At 41.2% G+C, this 17,785-nt stretch overlaps 1 protein-coding gene across 1 annotated transcript in view; it reads left to right on the forward strand.

Moving 5' to 3' along the window:
• Grin2a (glutamate ionotropic receptor NMDA type subunit 2A) overlaps window positions 1-17,785 on the forward strand; it is a 413,092-nt gene that overhangs the window by 41,149 nt on the left and 354,158 nt on the right. The gene's annotated exons all lie outside the window — the stretch shown is intronic.

The following is a 17,785-nucleotide window of genomic DNA, read 5'->3' on the forward strand; positions in this document are numbered from 1 at the left end:
AGGTCTTTCTACATCCGCTTGTCCTGTAGGATTATGTGGTGTAGCCACAAAATGCTTTATATTATATTAGGCAAAGAATTACTTCATTTTAGTGGAGACAAATGCTAGGATATTTTCAGTCTTAATTCGTGGGGGTATCTCCATAATAGACATTACTTCCAAAAAATGTATAATTGCAGAACCAGCCTTTCCAGAACGCCATGCAGTTTCCCATTGAAACCCTGGATGTTGTGTCAGTAGTGTGGTGTACAACTATAGTTTTTTAAATTCTGCAAAGTGAAACACGTCCATCTGCCAGATTTCATTTCTTTTGGTACCTGTGGGTTAATGGAGTTTGATTATACAAAGAACAAGTAGGGCATTGTCTTATAATGTCTTGTTGCCAAGTGATAGAAAAATTTTTATTTAGAACTATTATGTTAACTTATTGGTTTTTATGAAAATTTGAGGCTTCTAACACATTTCCTATTAATAACTGGTGAATTTCCTAATATATTGTGCCAATGGGCCTGACAACCTGTGTGAGATTGAATATGAGTGATATATAATGGATAGTTTCTATTTCTGATTGCCTGTTTCAGTTACATAAATAACAAGATTAATCCTGAATTATCATGAGTAAATAGAACAGTTTTTATATGCAAAACAACTCTTTTTGTATATTGAAAGTCAGTAATTACATTAAAAGATTTAGGAAAATCTAATAATACCGTAAGGATTGCATACAACTCTGATTTTTGAACTGAAAGTATGATGGACTTTGAGTTACTTTGCGTATTTTGTCTGCCATTCCCTACTTATTTGCATCTGCATAGAATGTAGGTACTTCAGGAATTAGCATTCTCTTTACGATACGTGGGAGAATCCAATTAGTTCTTTTTATAAACTGAAGACACTTGCTTTAGGATATTTGTTGTTAATTTCTCCCAAATGGTTACTGCATGCTCTTTGCCAATCTTCATTGATTATCCATAATGACATAATCTCAGCATTGGTAAAATGCACTATGATTTCAGCTGGGTCAGTTCCTGGCAATTGGCAGGTCTTATTCTACCTTTTATGATTAAATCAAAATTTTTTCCTACGTACATCTTTAATTCTGTACTTTGTTTGCATGCTAAGAAAATCCATTCCATAGCACTATCTTTCCTTTGCATAATGATCTCAGTAGGAGAATGAGTTGAAGGCAAAATTACCAAAATACAATCAAGTTTAGGATCTATTCCACCCACATATACCTCTTGCAGTCTCTGTTCTACCAGAGTTAACTCTCTCTGCTTCAGCTATTAACCATCTAGGACTGTTTAAGTCTGAATTTCCTTATAACATTTGGAACAAATTGCTTAACTCTTGAGTGATTAATACAATGGTAGACCATAGCCAATTAATATCTCCCATTCATTTTTTAAAATCATTAAGAGTTTATAACTCATCCTGAGTTGTCCCAGAAGCAAAAAGACACACACGGTATATACTCACTCATATAAACTTACAACAAAGAATAAACCCACTAAAATCTGTATATCTAAACAAACTAAGCAAAAGAGAGGACCCTAACTAAAATGTTCAATCCCCATCCTGAAAGGCAAAGAGGATGGATATCAGAAGAAAAAGAAAACAGGAAACAACCTAGGAACCTGCCACAGAGGGCCTCTGAAAGCCAGAAGAAGAAAACAGGAAACAACCTCAGAACCTGCCACAAAGGCCTGTGAAAGCCTCTGCCGTGCAGACTGTCAAAGGAGATGCTGAGCCTGATGGCCAACTGATGGGCAGAGTGAATAGAATTTTATATAAGAAGTGGGAAATAGTAAGAGCTGGAGAGGACAGGAACTCCACAAGGAGAGCAACAGAACAAGAAAATTTGAACACAGGGAACTTCCCAGAGACTCATACTCCAACCAAGGACTATTCATGGAGATAACCTAGAACCCTGACAATGCAGCCACTTCTGATGAGAACTGATAGACTAAGATCAGAAAGAAGGAGAGGAGGACCTCCCCTATCAGTGGACTTGGGGAGGGCCATGCATGCAGAAGAGGGGGGAGGGTGGGACCGGGAGGGGAGGAGGGAGGGGCTTATGGCGGGGGGATACAAAATGAATAAAGTGTAATTAATAAAAGTTAAATAAAAAATTAAAAAAAGAGTTTATAACTCTTCTCTACAGATCTGTACATTTTGTGGTTGAATTTTTTTGTTGAGTTATTTTATAACCCAAATAGTTTATAGAATCTCCTTTTGGTATTTTTTTTTTTCAGAGCAATCTGTAATCCCTAGTATGACAGAATTCTTAGTTTTTCCTTAAATACAGTATTAGTGTGAGGATCAGCCAACAACAAAATATCATCCATTTAATAATAACTAATGGAATGAAGATATTGCCTACAGTTTATTTCTAGAGGTTGTTGCACAAAATATTGACATGAAGTTGGACACTTAACATTACCCTTGAAAGTACTTTCCAATGATATCTTTTTACTGGTTCATCATTATTATAAGTAGGTACTGAGAAAGCAAACCTTTCCCTATATTGCTCATGCAAGGGGATTGTGAAAAGGCAATTTTTAAATCAATTACTATTAAAGGCCATGACTTAGGTGATAAAGAAGGTAAAGGAATCTCAGGATGTAATGAACCCATTAGTTCTATTCACTTCTCTTAAATCTGTTAAGATCCTTCTTTTACATGATTTCTTTTCTTTGCTTTCTTTCTTTCTTTTTTTTTTAAATGACAAATACAGGGGAATTCCATGGCCTGGTAGACTCTTCTATAAGTTGAGCCTCCAGCTGCTCTTGTAACAGCTGCTCAAGTACCTGAACTACTTGTAACTCTTCCTTAGTTAAGAGCCATTGCTGTACCCATATATGCTTGTCAGTCAACCATTTTAAGGGTAGGGCCATTGGTATTTCAGCTGTGGCTCCCCCTTATAAATTTGGACTTAATCCCTGTGATGTCCTGTGTTTGTACAATTGGCACAGCCTCAGATTATTTTGATGACACATATCAATACCTTCCTCAGGAGCATCTACCATTTCCCTCCTAATTTCATCATGAGCTGTTTCTGGGGTTGCAGGAATATTAATCTAAGTACCTTACTGTTGTAAAAGACTCCTTTCCCATAAATTTATGGGTATTTCAGCCATATAGGTCTTAACTTCCCTGTTTGACCTTCTGGTCCTACACACTTAACCCATTAGACACTTTATTTTATTTGAGATATTTTCCCAATTCCTATAAACTATATATAAACCATTTGAAGTAACCATTCTGAATTTAAGGATTTTTGGGAAATGACAGTCGTATCAGCTCCTATATTTACCAAACCTTTTATTTCAACATTCTTTGATTGTAATTTTAATTTTGGCTTCTGATCATTAACCATTGTTTGCTAGAACACACCTTTTCCAGTACTTCCAAACCCTCCTGTTCTTTCTACTGGTACAGCTTTGTCTTTGATTTAGGAAAAGAATAGCAGCTGAGCAATCCTTTTGTCTGCATTAATTTGCATCTCTTTTTTTACATAGGCCACAATTTTAATTTCTCTTTTGAAATTCCCACCTGTATTTCCTGGATGCACAATGAATCCTTGGGAAGTTAATCCACTCCTTCCCAAGACCATCCCTCCTGTCCCTGAGGGCAAAGGACTATAAACTCCAGTGGTTATTTTGTAACAGTAAATTTTTTGGGACAGAGTAAGAGGTTTATCTATGGCCAAGTTTAGAGCAGCACTGCCACAGCAGTGCACATGAGATCTGCAATAACATTTGCGGGTTTTCTGCCTGCTTCTTATTTCCTGGTTGGCAAGAGGGAAACTTGCATTTTTTGTTATGGAGCCCTGAGCTATCAGTCCTCCCCCTCCCCATTTTGTTTCCCTGATGGCAAGAAACTGCCTTGAATATCTCTCTTGTACCTGCATTCATTGGTCCAGTGGTATCCCGGGCTATAATGTCTGTAAACCCTGGAAAGTGTAGGCTTTCCTTTTGAAAACCCATTGTCACTAGAAATTGTTTCTTCTCTTCTCTGGCAAAAAGTACTGTATTTTTTCACAGTTAACACACTGGGCATTTTTAGATCCGAGGCTTTTAGCGGCTTGGTCACAAGTTCTTTGTAAATGACTGAATTTTCTGCAGTTGAAGCAATGGTCATTTTGATATTGGAGGCCTTTAGCAATAGCTTGTCCTGTGATATTAGCATGATTCTCATGAGAACCAGTATTGATTATGGTGTTTTTTATCCACTTGTTGAATGTCTCTAATCGTGCCTTTAGCTGTCTAATAACTCTTTTACATTCAGCATACACATTCCAAATGCAAGGTTCTCTATCAACACCTGTCTTGTGACAAGACCTGATATGGCTTTGTTTACAGCTGAAACCAATCTTTGCGAGAAATCTGTGAAGGCTTTTCCAGAGCCTTGTACAATCTTAGTAAATGAAGTGGACCTGTTCCTGGGCTCTTCAACTTTGTCCCAAGCTCTTAAAGCTCCTAAATGAAATTGTTCTATAACAGCATCATCAAATTGAATCTGTTCTTGTAAATCGGAGTACCATCCTTCATCAAGCAACTGAACTTTGACAATATCCATTCCCATGGCTTTACTTTACTGTTCAATATTCATGGCTTCATCCCTTCAGCACAATAACCATTGTAAGCTACTGCCTGATTCCTAGCACAACTGTTACCAGCCCTTTCCAATCTTGGGGAATAATTCTATTTTGGGTAGCCCAGTTACTTAATATCTGTTTTACATAAGGTGAATGATTCCATAAGAAATAATAGTTTCTTTAAAACACTTCAGATCTATCATTTCTTTAGGATGCCACGCTATCTCATTATAATCATGAACTGCACCGTTAGCAGAAATATACTCTACAATTACTATAAAAAACAATGGTGATTTTGTAATTCCAGGCCACCCCTCCTCTGCTGTCACAGTTGGCTCAAAATTAAACTCTTTTTCTCTAACTGTCACTCTTTTCAGCCATTCTCTCAACCTTTTTTTAAAACAGAATATAGGAAGAAAAAAAACGAAAAACAGAAAATTTCCTCTGGGAACAATGCAGGGGAAAAGCCTATTAGTAGCAGCAACAATAAACCTTTTGGTGATGTCTTGAACCAAAATATTCAACTGCTAGTCTTCTGCCAATTCCTCTATGGCATTTGAAACCAGATTTCCCATTCTGCCTAGATTAAAGTCTGGGTGCCTCGTGTGGCCAGATGTTTGACTACTTTTTGGGTTCTTTTTCCAATCTCCCTACAGCACCCTTATCCCTTCCAAACCACCAACACTAGGTAAGAGAGAAAGAAGATCAGGGGAAAGGAGACATCAATATTCTTAGACTAATTCCTGCTGATTAGGACCATTGAGTTCCTTGAGGCAAATTTAGTCTTCATCATCAGAATATCTCCAACCAGCAACCAGGAACCCAGCAACTAGCAATCAGCAACAGCAGTAGGAGCAGCCAGAAGCAGGGAGAGCAGCTGCCACCACAGGTTCTCTTGGGGTTTTAGCATTTATCAAGAGTTCCCAGAATTCCTAGTGGGGAATTATCAGCTGGCAAAATCATTCCCCTACCAGAGCACGGAGACAAATCATAATCAGTTGCTGTGGACAATCTGAAGCAGCCCCATATCCCACACTAGGGATTAAAACAAAAACATATTCCCATAAGATTTCTGTATTTTAAAAAAAACCCAAAAATCCTTACTACAACTGACTTCTTAAAAGTCCTCAGACACTCACACATGCTCCACACACATATGCATACATGCACATATACACACATACACACCCACAGATACATACACTCACACACATGCATACACTCATAAATACAAATAAAAAATTCCTGGCACAGGAAGAAAAAGCATGCTTTGGATTGGAGAAGATGTAAGACCTCACCTGACATTGCCTACATATTGAGCTATGATAGAAAAGTTCACTGAGTTGGGAGCAAGGGAGGACTCAGATTCTAGTATTGACAGAGATATACACTCACTCCATGAGTTTGAGTGTATCTTTCTTGGAACTCAACCCCTACATTTGAGTCGTTCAGGAATCCCTCACCTTTTCTCCCTTAGACACTTTAAAAATTATATTCTTGCCTTTCTCTCCCTGTGCAATGCTGTGCTATGTTGTGCTATGCTTGTGTTTGTTATGTTGTATTTGCTAATGTTGTGTTTGTCAGCAAAATAAGACAATTAAGTAAAAATCTGTTGTATCATAAACCATCAATCAACATGTAATTGTCATTTAGAAATGTCAGAGCAACTGATGCAGAGTAACTGATGCAACATTGAATTACATCTATTCTATCCCAAAGCCAAGAAACTTAATACTGATTTAATATTACCTGGGTCAGTTAGAACAACCTGTTATAGCTTTATTTCTGTTGGTGTTATATTCAACAGAGCCTGGGATCCCTATTTCTCATCTGTTGGATCCTAGGAGTCACAAATGATCATCTACAGATATATTTATATTGCTTAAGTAGATACATCTCCAACCCAGCTCTTGCACCTCAGGCTCAGGAATCACAGTGGAAGAGGGAGTGGAAAGACTGTGAGAGCCAGAGGAACAGGAAGCTTCCTGTGAGACTGTGTTTCCCAGAAGTGTCAGTGAGTCTACACCCATGACATCCATATGGTGCCTAAACAGACTTGAACCAAGATGACACCAATAGATGCGCTAATATGGAAGGGAAAAATATCATGGGGCTTCTTAGACAAAGAGCTATAGGCAACTAAGGAATGTTGAAAGCAGGAGTAATAGTCTTCCTGAGGGATGAGCCCTAAATTATGCCAAATGGTCAAGCTCTGAAATCTATACATACAATAACATTCTATGGACCCTGCACATTGTATTTACATATTTAGGAACATTTGTGTGTGTGTGTATGTGTGTGTGTGTGTGTGGGGGTCTAACAGCAATTAAAGAAACAGAGGCCATAAAATTTGAGAATAAGTAAAGGTCTGTGTGTGTGCATATACGTGTAAAGGATTGGAAGGAGGAAGAGGAAGGGGGAAAATGATGCAATTATATTTTAACTTAAAAAGTTAAACAATTAAAAATAAACAAATAAAAATAAGCAAAACAAAACAACAACAACAACAACAACAAACCCAACCCAGGGCTGGGAAATGACTCAGTTGGTATGTGTGAACATCAGGACCTGACTGCAGGTCCTTAGCACCTAAATAAAAAGTGGATTGTGGCAGCACAGCATACCTGTAATGCTAACATTGAGTGTGCATAATAAAGGGAACTCCTGGCTCACTGGCCAGCCAGTTTAGACAGTGGGTGAGCTCCAGGCTCAGTGAGAGACCCTGTCTCCAAAACCAGTGCAGGAAGTGATTGGGGAAAGCACACTCTGGCCTCCCAGTTCATGTGCCTGCGTGCATGCACATAACCCACACCCTGCCACACACACACACACATTACATACACACATACCACATGCCATACACACATGTGCACATACACCACACTCATACACCGCACATACCACATACATGCACACACACCACTCACTACACACAAACACCACACACACATGCACACACAACATACCCCATGCCTCACACATACCACACACACACACACATACACATACATACACACATGCACACCACACCACAGACATCACACACACACTACACACATACCACAAACATCACACACACATACAAACACACAACTCTATTAAGACATATCAGTGAAATCATTTGAATCTGGGTTTTCTGTTAAAAAGAAATCAGAGCTACATACAGGCTGGGTTTCCTGTGGCAACATTTGATTTGAGCAGAAAAATGGCTGTCTCCTTCAGCTTAGTCAGTCTGATCCAATCTTGCTGATTTCATTTGAACACGATTTCTCACTTGCCTCTCTTGCCCAAGGCCTTTCTACAACAGCCAATTTCCCATATTTCCCCGCCCCTGAGGGTGTAGCAGAGCCAGGGGATGCTCACCTCTCACCTCCCATCACTGAGATGGAACAAGACAGTGTTCTGTTCAAAGCCTGAGACCTGGCTCCTGAGGGGAGCAGGCTGATGCTCTGGCTTACACATCTAGGTCTTGGGAGAAGACTTTGACTTGCCTGATCCCAGCTGTCTTCACTAGGTGTTCTGAGTGTTTTATGTGTGGCTAGGCAATCATGCCAGACATGCCTTGTTATTTTTTAGTTTACTTAGTTACATAGCTTTTTTGCAACTAAGAAGTTCTTGTATGTGAAGGATTCTAGAATCCAGGGACTACCAGGGCTTAGCAATGTGTCCTCAGCATCCATCCATTCATCCACCCATCCATTTTCTTAGCAAATTTTCCTTGTATTGAAAGCACTCTGAGAGCAAGGACGTGGTGATAGCAGTGGTAATGACAATAGCTAAGACATACTAAAAAATGCATTATAAAAGGCTCAGGAGATGGCGCCGTGGGTTAAGTCCTTGCTGTTCAAGTGTGAGCATGAGGACTTGAGGTAGGCTCAATGGATCCTACATAAAGCCAGGCATAACAGTGTGTACATTTGCAATCCCAGGCACTCTTACAGTGAGATGGGAGACTGAGTCAGGAGGACACACTGAAACTGACTGGCCAGCTATCCTGGCTTACACAAAGGTTCAGAACAGGAGACCCTCACCACACAGAATGGAAGGGAAGGACTGGCACCGTGGTTGTCCTCTGACCCTGACACGCACACATTACTGTGCATCTCCCACTATGAACACTGCCCTAAGCCAGAAACACACCTTGTACTATATTTCATTTAATTCTTACAGTGACTCTAAATGCTGTTGTTTTCCCTCCCTTATCCCATCTGATATATGGGAGCATCCAGACAGAGAGAACTGAATCACACTGCTGGTAAGTATGGAACTGGAGCCCAACCCAAACCTGTGTGATTTCCAAGTCTTCATTGTGGACTGAGACCCATGAGAATACAAGTTACACTTGGTGAAAAGAACTCCTTGGTGGTTCACCTTGATCACTGACTTAACTGGATTGAGAAGCACCTAGAGGTTTGTAAGGCACACAAGTGGGTGTGTCTGTGGGAGGTGTTTCTAGAGCTGATTAGATCATAAGGTTAGATAATGAATGGAGCAACCCTTTTGTAGACTCCTACTATGGCAGTATAACTGGGAGGTGTGAAAAGAAGGGATGGGCCTTGTTGAAAAGTAGCTCACTAAGGACAGGTTGTTGGATAGTTGTATCTTGCCATGGCTCCTTCCTGGGTCTTAATCTGTTTCTTGGTTGTCATAATATGAACTGCTCAACTCTGCCATGTCCTCCCTATCATGATGGACTTATTGATATCTCTGAAACCACAAGCTGAAATAAGTCCTTCCTAAACTTTATCTTTTTTTTTTTTTTTGAAGCCAAGGAACCCAGGCCTAAAACCCCAACTCCCAGTCCTTCCTATTATTAAATTATTCTTTCAGGTGATTTTGTTAAAACAATGAGAAAATGAATACAAGTCATCTACAGAGCTTTTAATCCCCCCTATTGACATGGGAAAGGTGCTATGCCTACCTTGGTAATGACAAAGATGAAGACAGATTAGATTGACATGTTATGTTTATACGCTAAGGATTGTCAGAACTCATATTGGAACCTGGCTTCTTGATGCAGATTCAGGGCTCTTTCCATCCTTTCAGGTACACAAGTTTGTTTTTGTTTTTGTTTGTTTGTTTCTTTCTTCTCTGAGAGGGAGTCTATGTCTGATGTCTGAGAGGGAGTCTATGTCTGATGTCTGAGAGTTTATGGCAACTGCTGTGTGGCTCAAGTTTCAAGCATGCATCAGTGGCTCTTTGTTTTTATTGTTGTTGAAGCAATTCTTATGTAGCTCATGCTGCCTTTGACCTGGCTGTGCAGTTGAAGGTGCCCTTGAACTTTGACCCTTTTGCCTTTACTTCCCAAGTGCAGGATTCCATTATGCAGGTTTATGTGGTGTTTTTCCAGGACTTGGTTCATTCCAATAAAATACTCAAGTAGCTGCTGTCATCATCATCTCATGAAGGCTGAATGAACTTATTTAAAGAAAGATATTTCCATTGACAGAAAAGTTCATCCCCAATTATGAAGAATAGTGAGAAGGAAAATATCGCCAAATACATGAAGCAAAATATTGCAATGAATTTTGTTTTTAGGAAGATCGTTTATTAATTTTTAAGTAGCTTGTTTAACCTTGTCTGACACCATGCATAGTAGGTGTACAACTCCTTATGACTGGCAAGTACCTCCTGCTTCCTAAATTGGTCATTTTGAGTTACCAGAGCTGGTTCCTTTTATTGGAAGGAACCAACTGGCTTTATTAGCATCTGGTTGCAAATGAATGTCGCCCTTGAAGTTCCTGTTGGTAGTTGATCTTGCATTTCTTGCTGTGGGCAGGAGAGAGAATTACTCCTAGACTTTGGGTGTTCTAGTTTTCATTTGTTGAAGAGGTAGAATCACAGTGTGTATGCTGTGTGATATTTTGTTCACATATATGTATGGTGGAGCAACCAAGAATCTTCAGGGCAGACAGGGTTGGATGTTGTGGGAGGGTTGTGCAACCAGATGATGGAAGGATCAGTTCATTTGCTTGTGTATCTGATCAGTTGACTTTATGTCCTTATCAGGACCTAAGATGGGGAAGGGGGAAAATAGAAAAGCATGGGGAGATGAGAAAGAGACATCTTGGCTTATAATTTACTTGCCTTGCAAGACACTGAGTTTCATCCTCAGAACCCATGTAAAGATGACAGACATGGTGGCATGTGCTTGAAATCCCACTGTTGGGGAGATCAAGATAGGTGGATTCCTGAGGCTCACTGACCAGCAAGCCAGGTCAGTGAGAGACCTTGCCTCAAAAAAGAAAAGGTGGATGGCACCTGTGCAATGATACCAAAGGTTGTCTTCTGAAACCCCTATATATGCACATACATGTGCACATATACTCACATTCGTATTAAAACATATAGTCACTTGCACAAACACACACACAGTTCAGGACCATTACAGACACAGCATGGCAACACCTGTGTAATGGTCAATTTCATGTGTCAATTTGACTAGACTACAGTTCTTAGTTATACAATCCGACACTTCTCTAGCTGTGGTTGTGAAAGTTTAATCATGTTGTAGACATGATTAAAGCTTATAGTCAGTTGCCAGTTGGGAAATCGTATAACAGTGTGGGTGGGCCTGACTGAATAATAAAACCTTCAGAACAAATCAGAGGCTTCCCTTAATAAAAGGGGTAGAAACTGAGGCTTATGCTCTGCAATTCTTGCATGTTTTGTGGAGTTTAGTTTAGCCTCTTCTGTCCCCACAATCACGGAAACAATCTCTTAACATCTCCTACTGTATGTTTCTTTGATGAATTCTAATGTGAGTAATTTTGGGAGCCAGAAATGGGGTACTAACTTCACAAAAAAACCCTAAAAAGTAGAAGTGGTCTTGGAATTGGTGATAGACAGGATCTGAACAAATTAAGAGACCCTTTGAAAAAGCCAAGATTTCCTTGACCTGATTATTAGAAAGATGCTACTGATCCTATTATTGAGGACTCAGACAGAGCGAGGGTATGGTAAAGAAAAACACAAATCATTTAAGAGAATACATAAACACCTCAATGTCATGGACAGATGGTTCATAGAAGTGTGATGTTAAAGACAGTGTGGTTACTTAAGATGGAAATGGGATAGATCATAAAAAACCTAGAAGAGAGGGTCTTTGTAGAGTGGCTGAATCATGTCCTATGGTTTTGGTGGTAATGTGGTCTTGTGAACAATGAGCTTGGATGCGAGGCTGAGGAGATTTCTAAGGAAACCACTGAAGGTGCAGCCAGGTTCTTCTTGCTTCAATAACACTAAGATAGTAGATACGGCTTGTTTTGAGCCATACGCTTGTAGGCGACTGATACAGCCTGTTAAATGTCAGGTCTTCTGCTAGTCGCTTAACACATCATCTTGTTTAATCATTTTCGTGTTCTTCTGTGAGGCAGGTATTATAATCCTACAGCATTGTGGCGTCGAAGCTGAGGCACTAGACGTTCAAGTGGATTGCTGCAGCTGGTTCCCATATCTTCAGAGTAGGTATTAAATGAAGGGAGGCCAAGGGAAAGAGGGAGCTTAGAAAGCCATAGAGAATCTCAGTGTGGCATTTGCAGATAATGTGCATCGAGGCAGGGGAAAGTAGTCTCGTTGCTGCTTAATAGCACTGGAGCTCGGATCCATCTCTAACTTTTACCAATCATGTTCATGGACAAGCTACTTCAGCTCCCTAGATTCCACCTGTCTAGCCTATAAAGGGGGAGTCAATAGCATTTTTCTTCTAGAGATATGACGCTTAAATGGCAGTATTTAACATCTTTAAATATTTTACCTGGTAGTATTTATCTGGGCAAAATACTGACAGTAGTATCTGGCAAATAAGAAAATTCTTATAAGAGTGAGTACGGAGGGCTCGTCCCTGACAGGACATTACTACATTCCTTCAGATAAGGCTCAGGGGACATCACAGAAGTGGTGGGGAGAGATTGTTAGAGTGAGAGGGTGGAGAGGGCTCTTGTGAAACAGTGTCTCTGGCTCTGTGCCCAAGACCTACACAAGATTAAGTCACTCAAAATTCCAGTGTATACGGGGGAGAGGCTCACAAGCCCCTCCCCCAGCTAGGGAGTTATTAGCGGTTAAAGTTATTAGTTATTAGCTGGAGTAGGGGATGTTAGTTTTTTTCTGATATGTGGCCTCTGGTATGGTGCCCATGCTCAGGTGCATGGCTTTCAACCCATGTACACACAGACAGCACTGACTGGACTCAGTGGTTGTAGAAGAAAAGACTATGAAGTTGGGATGGAGAGGAGGGGTGGGAGATCTTGGAGGAGCTGGAAGGGGATTTTATCTACAGATGAAACTGTCAAAGAAGACATTCTTTGCTCATGAGCAAAGTGATAGTAAAGACAACAGCAGCAATGGTAAGAATGACATCACCAATAGTGATGGTGCACCCTCTTTTCCTGCTCTGTAACTGTAGGTGGAGCCATGTGCGGGTGGGGGAACACAGGACCCAGGGTCCTAAGGGATATAAAGCATATCACAAGCAAAGTAAAGAGTGGGTCCTCCAAGCCTCTGCCTGTTCTGCTCTCACTGCAGGAATTTACAATGACCTGCCTGTGGCCATCTTGAGTCATAACTGCTGCAGTGACGGCAGCATCACTGCCTTTTTGTTTGTTTGTTTGTTTTGTTTTGTAGTTTTCCAGAAGATTATGAGTTAGCGGAGCGGAGTGAAGCCTTGCACCTGGCTCCTGGCTCCAGGGATGCAGCTGGATGCAGCTGTGTACGGATATTAGCTTGAGACAAGTCAGGCACATTCAGCCAGGATGATGTTGCTCTCTATTCACCCAGTGCTTCTCAGCTTTCCTAATGCTGTGACCCTGTAATGCAGTTCCTCATGCTGTAACCCCAAACATATTTGTTGCTACTTCATAACTGTAATTTTGCTGTTAGGAACCATAATATAACTATCTCTGTTTTCTGATGGTCTTAGGTGACCCCTTGTGAAAGGCCTTTCAACTCCTAAGGGGTCTTGACCCAAAGGTTGAGAACCACTGTCTTAGTCCATAACTGCACCCCTCCTTTCTGATCTGAAGTGGGGTGGGGGAGAGGGGGGTCACTGCTGTTTCTCCCACTGCACAGTACCACACTTACCATGGGTGAGTCCTTGTACTCTACAATTCTGGATCTGTGACCTTTTTCTTCAGTCTCATAGCACCTTGGGCTGATGATCAGACACTAGGACTGGCTGCTATGGAATCTGTGAGCCAAACTTTCATCTGTTTTTCTGTTCAAAATGTAATTAGCTCCTGAGGCCTTCCGGGATCCTTGGCTAAATGGACACTTTTCTGTGGGCTTATAGCACCCAGTGCTTTCCTACTCCAGCCTCAGTGTGTTTGAGATTTCTCCCAGGATCCCAGAAACTCACTGGGGTGTTAGGGTTCCCACCAACTCTCTTATTTATGTCTACATCTTGAACACACAAAAATCAAATCAGATGAATGGTGAGATAAGCCTAGGTGGTAGCCTGGCCTACACAGGTAGGTTCCTTCAGCTTGCTTGCTTCCCCAGCCACTTCTCTCTGGTCACTTTGTTCCCTTTTTTTGTGAGCAGACACACCCCAAAAAGAGACATGAGCATAGCACTTGGAGTGATGAGGCCTGTTGCTTAGCATCTCCACTGCGCTGGCCACACAGCCCACTCACTCTGCATGCTGTTTCCTGGCCTCATTAAAGCCTACTCTCCACCAGCCTTGGTGTTTAATATTTATTGATCGCCCACAGCATGCAAGCTGGTCAATCGGTGTGCTCAGGAGCCTCACTCCTCCCTTTCTGATGGGTTCCTGACGCTCCCTCCGTTCCCAGCCCCCCAGCTCTGAAATCTTGGAGCTCTGGCTTTTCCTGGGTGCCTCTGTAATGAAGTCCCAGCTGTGGAGGCGCAGTAACTGAATTTCCATTTCATTTGCCTCCCAGACCTTGAGGGCACTGTTTTTGTTTTAGCTTTGAATATATATACAGCTGCCCCCTTTTCTTCTACCTTCATTCCTCACACTGTTTTGGGGGAGGAGGCTAGGCTTAGCTTGGAGTCCCAGCTCCCCACGTAGTCCCCTGTGCTAATGGAAACTGTATTAGCATAATGCCTTTGACTCCCCCAGCTGCTTGCTTTTCTGGGGATCTGCATGAGTCCCGCTGCTCTTGAACCTACTTAATGAAGATGCGGCCTGGGTGCCTGGAGATAGTAAGCTGGAGAGATAAGGGGAGAGAAAGTCCCTCCGGTAAGATTCCTGTTACTCAATATTGTTGAATCGGATCTTCAGCATCCCGTCATGTGATATTTGGATGCTAGGAGGGGAGTTAAATATAGAATTCCTCCTTTTGGCATTTTGGAAGGTTTATATAATGTCCTGTTCCCTTTTGACAGCGGGGAGAAAGTGAATAGGTTGCTCAGAAGATTGGTCCGGGTCTAGAGCGCCATTCAAAGCAAAGTCCAGCCAGCAGCCTGACCCATCTGCCCACTCAAGGTGCCATCTGAGTCACGTTTGCAAAGATGCAGCTGCCCTTTTGAGCCTTAGGATCTGCACAGCTCAAACATTCATTAATTCTATGACTCTACAAGTAGTCTTCACCAGAGTGGGTGCTGGAAATAGATCAGCGGTGTGGCAGGCTCTGAATCTGCCCGGTTTACTGATGTGATTTTTTTCCTTCAACTCATCTCTGAGCATGGCTTGGCAGTGTAGCTTGCTTTGCCATTTGAACCCCAGCGTCTTCGGGAAACCAGCGTTCAAGCTGTCTCAAGCATTTCCTAGCCATGTGACCTTGAGCTTACCTTTTTTGAGCTGTTTTGTCTTTAGCATGTCTTGAATCCTTGCCTCCTCCTTCCTTTCTTCTTTGTAAATGATGCTACATTTCTCTTCAAACTACAGATCTGGTAACTGAACAGTCATCAGTTGTTACAGGGTTGTAACTGACAGCTTTGCACTTTACCACAGAGTTACATCCTAAGCCCTTACAATTTTTTAATTAATTACTTTTTTGTACAAAGGATCTCACATCCTAGGAAGACTCAAACTTTCTATATACCAGAGAATAACTTGAATTCTGATTCTTTTGCTTCTACCTCCTCGGATTACAGGTAGACTACCACGTCTAGTTTACGAAGAAGATTGAACCCAGGGCCTCATGAATGGTAGGCAAGTATTTTGCTAACTGTTGTTTTTAGCAAAATCTCAATAATTTCATTCTTTTTACCAATAAAGACTCAGGAGACATATGCTGGGGTGAAAGCCTGCTAGCTCAGAAAGGCAAAGAAAACATCCATTTAGCCATTCTCCTCAGCTGACATCCAGAAGGAATACCCTTCTCACATGCCTTCTCAAACAGTTTCCTTCAGACGCAATGTCCCTCCCTTCTACTTCCTGTGCATCTCTCTATCTGTCCTCCTGACTTCTTCTTTCCCTCTGTTTTCTTCTTAATGATCTTATCTTCACTTCCTGTCAACTGGTTGCTTGCTCCACCACTTGACCTATGTACGGCTGACTTTATTTAATCCTGTTTACAGTATTTAAGCAGAAAGCTCTTGGATTAAAAGTGTGTGTTAACAGGGGTCTTCTATGAGACTATTTATCCAACCAAGGACCATGCATGGATATAACCTACAACCCCTGCTCAGACATAGTCCATAGTAGCTCAGTATCCAAGTGGGTTCCCTAGTAAGGGGGGCAGGAATTGTTTCTGATGTGAACTCATGAGCTTCCCCTCCCCGCTGAGGGAGGAGCAGCCTTGCTAGGCCACAGATAAGGACATTGTAACCATCTTGAAGATACTTGATAAGCTGGGGCCAGATGGAAGGAGAGGAGGACACCCCCTCTCAGTGGACTCAGAAGGGGGCAGGGAGGAGATGAGGGAGGGAGGGGAGGATTGGGAGGGCTACAGCTAGGATACAAGTGAATGTATAAAATTATTTAAAAATAAAAAATATTAAAAAAATAAATAAATTGGAATTTAAAAAAGGTATGTGCTAAGACTGAGCTATACTACAACTAAAAACAGTTTTTTTTTCCAGTGACTAACACAATTTGGAGTTCACAGCGCGATCAAACATCCTGCGACAACCAACTGCGCTACACCTCTACTGCTGTTCTTCACTTTGAAACAAGGTCTTGTTAACTTGCCCAGTGGATCATGGATTCGCTCTGTAGCCCAGGCTGGTCTTGAACTTGCCATTCTCCTGCCTCAGCCTTCAGAATAGTTGGAATTACAGGCTTGGGCCATTATGTCTGGCTCCCTAGGACTAACACAGTCTCTGTCTCTCTGTCTTTGTCTGTCTCTTTGTGTCTCTATATCTGTCTGTCTCCCATCTGCTACATTCAAAGCACCAGCAAGTGCTGCTAGCTCTATTTTTACAATGTACCACCATTTCTCCATCTTTGATATAAATGCCCCTGAAAGCCACTGTCAACAAGAACAGTGTCTTCCTCACTGGTCTATGCTTCCACTTTGATGTTTTGCTATCAGTTTGTGGTCTAGCTGCCCAAGTGATTAAATAGAACAGCACCAAAAACCACAGCTCCAGCCTACATTAATCCTTATAAAAAAATCTTCCTAGAGCTTTCCGTTTTACCTAGAAGTAAAATCAATTACTTGTTGTTACCTGAAAGCCCTGACACAATCTTTTGCTCATATCTTAGACCAAATCCATTCCCCACTTCCCACAGTCCCTTCCTTGAGACCCCACCTCAAGGCCTTTCCACTTGCTGTTTACTCTGCCTGGGAACTTTTATCACCATCATTATTTTAAAGTTTATTTGAAGCAACATACAAAGTCATGGCTTTCATTAAGGCATCTTCATACATATACGTCATAATACATTGTGTCCACTCCCTCCTCCAGCTGCTTCTCTTTCTCCTCTAGTTAGTCTCAACCTCTGCTTTGTTATTACATATATTCTCTTATCTTCTGTATTTCCCACTATTTCTCACAGTTATTTTTTTCTAGTTTCATGACTTTTCTATACACACAGAAACATACACAGTTTTATCTTATGTATACACATAAAAACATACACGTGTAATTTTATTTTATTTTGAATTTTTCCACACAATATGTTTTGATCATATTCTTTCCCCTTCTCTAATTCTTCTAGAGCCTCTCTGTACCCACTCAACTTACTGTTCCTTCTCTCTTTTAAAAATAAAACTCCCCAAACAAAACAATAACACACACACACACACACACACACACACACACACACACACACACACA

Source organism: Psammomys obesus, unplaced genomic scaffold (genome assembly GCF_907164565.1).
Source record: "Psammomys obesus unplaced genomic scaffold, mPsaObe1.curated_primary_1811, whole genome shotgun sequence".
Lineage (NCBI taxonomy): Eukaryota > Metazoa > Chordata > Mammalia > Rodentia > Muridae > Psammomys > Psammomys obesus.